Source organism: Microtus ochrogaster, chromosome 22, assembly GCF_000317375.1.
Source record: "Microtus ochrogaster isolate Prairie Vole_2 chromosome 22, MicOch1.0, whole genome shotgun sequence".
NCBI classification, from domain to species: Eukaryota; Metazoa; Chordata; class Mammalia; order Rodentia; family Cricetidae; genus Microtus; species Microtus ochrogaster.
The window spans coordinates 34,534,466-34,539,153 of record NC_022023.1 but is presented as its reverse complement, the minus strand read 5'-3'; the positions used below and the strand labels follow the sequence as shown (position 1 = coordinate 34,539,153).

The window sequence follows — 4,688 nt, the reverse complement described above, 5'->3', positions numbered from 1 at the left end:
GTCACAGTCCAGCTGGCCTTGGTGAGCTCCCAATAGGTCAGCCCCACTGTCTCAGTGGGTGGTTGCACCCCTCGTGGTCCTGACTTCCTTGCTCATGTTCTCCCTCCTTCTGCTCCTCTTGGGAGCTAAAACACAGTATTTTTGACAAAGAAGCAAAAAAATATAAAATAAAAGAAAGAAAGCATATTCAACAAATAGTGCTGGCATAACTGGATATCAACATGTAGAAGAATGAATATAGATGCATATCTATCACCATGCACAAAACTCAAGTCCAAATGGATCAAAGACCTCAAAATAAAACCAACCATACTGAACCTCATAGAAGAGAAAGAGGAAAGTACACTTGAATGCATTGGCACAGGAGTCCCCTTCCTAAATATAACACCTAGTAGAACAGACAGTGAGAGAAACAATTAATAAATGGGACCTCTTGAAACTGAGAAGCTCTGTAAATAAAAGGACACTGTCAATAAGTCAAAATGGCAAACTACAGAGTGGAAAAAGATCTTCACCAACTCAATATTGGACAGAGGGCTCATCTCCAAAATATACAAAGAACTCAAGAAATTAGTCATCAAAAGAACAAATAATCCAATAAAAATGGGGTACAGACCTCAACAGAAAATTCTCAAAAAAAGGAATCTAAAATAGCTGAAAAACACTTAAGGAAATGCTCAACATCCTTTGCCATCAGAGAAACGCAAATCAAAAACAAGATTTCATCTTATCTGTGAGAATGGCCAAGATCAAAAACACTGATGACAACTTATGCTGGAGAGGATGTGGGGTAAAGGGAACAATCCTCCTTTGCTGGTGGGAGTGCAAACTGGTACAGCTGCTTTGGGTATCAGTATGGTGTGATTTCTCAGAAAATTAGGAAACAACCTACCTCAAGACTGAGCAATACCACTTTTGGTTATATCCCCAAAGTATGCTCAATCATACCAAAAGAACATGTGCTTGATTATGTTCATAGCAGCATTGTTTGTCATAGCCAGAACCTGGAAAAAAAAAACCTGAATGCCCCTTGACTGAAGAATAGATAAGAAAAATGTAATCATTTACACAATGGAGTACTATACAGCAGAAAAAATAATGACACCTTGAAATTTATGGGCAAATGGATGCATTTTGAAAACATCATATTGAGTGAGGTATCCCAGACACAGAAAGAAAAGTACTGTATCTACTCACTCACAAGTGGCTTTTAGAAATAAAGAAAAATCAGCCTACTATTCACAATCCCAGAGATCCTACACAGCAAATAGGACCGTAAGGGAGACATACATGGACCTAATCTACATGGGAAGTGGAAAAAGACAAGATCTCCTGATTTAATTGAGAACATGGGGAACATGGGATAGGGCAGAAGGGGAGAGGAAAGAAAAGGAGGGAAGCCAAGAAAAAATATATAGCTAAATTAAAACAATAAAAATAATGAAAAATAAGTAAATCCAATTAACTTGAAGGAACAATCCTCAAGGATTCTAATAAGAGTACAAAGAAAAAGTGAAAATGTTTTCATTGTGGATAATTAGGGTTAGAAGCTGTACTAGTATTCTCTGTACAATCTCTAATAGTATACTACTGTATTATGCCACTTAATCCTCCCAAACACAGAAATCACAGAACAGTCCTAGAATTATCCTAGATATGTAGATGAACTCATAGGAAAACAGATATTTGTTAATTGACAATAAGTATTTGAATATGAATTTGAGTTTTCAAATCATTCCAAAAAAGAAAAACGAAAACGGTCTTTCAGAAGTGGGTGAGAGAGACAGGCAAATAAAAATGTTTGAGACCGCTCTGAGTCGGGTCGAGCCCATAGGCGGCGGCGCGGAGCCGGCAGTCTGCGGCGCGCAGCACCATGTCCCCGGGCAGTGGCGAGAAGAGCGAGTACATGAAGCGCTACCGGGAGCCGCGCTGGGACGAGTATGCGCCGTGCTACCGCGAGCTGCTGTGCTACCGCCTAGGCCGCCGGCTGCTGGAGCAGGCGCACGCGCCCTGGCTCTGGGACGCCTGGGGCCCGGACAGCCCCTCAGACAGCTCGGCTTCACCCAGTCCGGCGCCCAGGGGTCCTTTAGGGGAGCCCTTGGCGCCCGCCGTGAGGGAGGAGGAGCAGACGGTGGGGGAGCGCAGCGCGGAGCTGCGGGGCGCGGAGGTTGGGGACGCGGAGGAGCAGGACACAGTGCTACCAGCACCACCAAAAAAGGACATAGACGGAAAACCCGAACAACAGACTGGGACAAGAGAGACTGACAGGGTGCCCACTGGCCCCGACCCTCGACAGCAGCCTAGTGCCTTATTTGCCAGAGGAAGTAAGAAAGCAGCCAGAAGCCCCCAAAGATCAGCAAGCAAAATAAAAGAGAACAAGCACCCATTTGCTCTGTATGGCTGGGGAGAGAAACAGATGGACACAGAAGACGCACAACGTCTGTGCATCAGCCCCTGTGCATGAGATTCATGAATCTGCACTTCGAGCCAAGAACAGAAGACAGGTGGAAAAAAGGAAACTGGCTGCCCAGAAGCAGCGGGCTCACTCCGTGGATGTGGAGAAGAATCGGACGGTAAAGCCAACTTCCGCAGAGAACCCATGGCTGACGGAGTACATGCGGTGCTACTCAGCCAGGGCCTAGATGCTGGCACGCCCTCTTTGGAAAACCCAAACTGCCCAATGAGACCACGCACGGGTGGCAGAAATCAACTGGTCCTGCAAAGCTCCTCTTAGGAATTGTCAAGAGATGGTTTTGCTTTCGTGATGGTTCGTCACCTGCCTTAGTAGTTAGGGCAGACCCTCGAAGCCATAGATGTTGGCTTGTTTATGAAGACAAGTCCCCAAGTCTTGATATTCTTGTATGAGTTTTATTTTAAAGATTTTAACCTTTGGAGATACCCACACCGAATGCCTTTAACTGGCTCTAGGCGCTCCCCACCACACCCTCCTCTCGTAGGGATCAGCACCACATTCCACAGCTGGCAGGGGCTTCCGTCCCACAGTGCAGGGCTCACAGGCACGATGTCTGTGCAGCTGGCTCCAGGGAGCAGCAAGGAAAGCAAGGGCACAAGCATGAGGCGATGCTGTTCCCGATGAACTAGGACTTTGGCAGCTGCTGAGCAATGACACTGGACATTTCATTTCTCCTCACCTCCATGTAGACTATGATATTTAAGAATTTTTCTGGCCAGAGCAATGGTCACCTTTTCTTCTTAAATTGTCACTTAGACATTCATTTAACTTATAATTTAGTAGTTCTGGGACATTCCAGTGAGTGGCGTGCTGTGCAGTCACGTGCAGTCCGTGTTTAGTGGCGACATTTCTTTTGAGTCAGCACCATAGCCTTTTAACTGCAGCATTCCTCGTTAGAGCGCACAGGGTGGAGTCAGCCGTTCGTTAAGTCTGACCTGCCAAGCCCCTCTCCGGAGAGAGCAGATGGTGATATGGAAAACTTGAAATTTGAAATGACCTTTAATGAACTGAGTTTGCTTGACCTGTGGGGATGGGACCAGCAGACAGCACGAGTGCGCCATCACCTCCCTTCTGCTTTCCCTTCCGTAGACCGTGATGAAGGCTTCGCGATGCGATGCACGGTGCTGATAGTGTAGGCAAAAATGTGACGACTTGGTGTCTGACCTGGTGATCAGTGCTGCCGAACTATGGACAATAGGACATGTGCCAGCCTGGCTGGAAATGTCCTTCCTCTAGTAGAGGACAACTGTCAGGGTTAAAAAGATGGTTTTTAAAAAACCTAGGTTTCCATGAGATGGGTGCCTTCTCCACCCTGCTGAAGGGACGCTCAGAAGCCGAGCACCATGTTCTTCCTGAGAGGCAGGGAGATCTTTTGCCTGCACCCGCTCAGCAGCTGAGTTTGCTGGGTAAAACTGGGCGTGTGGCTGAGCCTTTCCGCGATATTTTTCCTTTGGCTTTTTGAGTATGATAATTTCTAGAACACAAACTGATTTCATTCCATATAAAATCGTCACACGATGTCACCCTAAAACTGTATGAAGCTTTGAAAATGCATATTGAAGAATCATGAGTGTTTTAAAAAAAAACTTTAAAAATATTTGCCTATTTTGTATAGACCCTTGTGTACAGAGCCCTCCCAGGGGGGTGTGTATTTAATTAAAGAGTAAGTTCTACAAAAAAAAAATGTTTGAGACCTTGTTAAAAAAATAAAAGAAAATGAGGTAACACCATGGTCAATGGCAATACATAGTCTAAAAGAAATTGGTTAATTTAAGATGTAAGAGCTATCTAGAAATATGCCTGAGTCATTGGCCAAATTGTTTTTTTGGGAGTTTTTTTTTTTTTGAGACAGGATTTCTCTGTAACTTTGGAGCCTGTCCTCAAAGTAGCTCTTGTAGACCAGGATAGCCTTGAACTCACAGAGATCCGCCTGCCTCTGCCTCCCAAGTGCTGGGATTAAAGGCGTGCGCCACCACTGCCCAGCTAAGGCCAAACTGTTGTAATTAGTATAGTTTCTGTATGATTATTTGGGTCTGGTTGGCTGAGAAATGAAAGTACAGAAATTTCTGTTTACAAAGAAATTGGGGAATAACTAGTAAAACTGCTTAGCACAGATGGGTTTTGATTTATGAATTCTTCAATATAAAACAAATGGGGGCTAAATCCACTGACTTCATCAAAATAGTCCAATGAAAGAGAATCTCTATGCCTTCAT

General features: G+C 44.7%; 1 pseudogene; it reads left to right on the top strand.

Moving 5' to 3' along the window:
* Positions 1-1,873: 1,873 nt before the first annotated feature.
* On the top strand, positions 1,874-2,838 carry LOC101992601 (annotated as a pseudogene).
* The last annotated feature ends 1,850 nt before the right edge of the window (positions 2,839-4,688 follow it).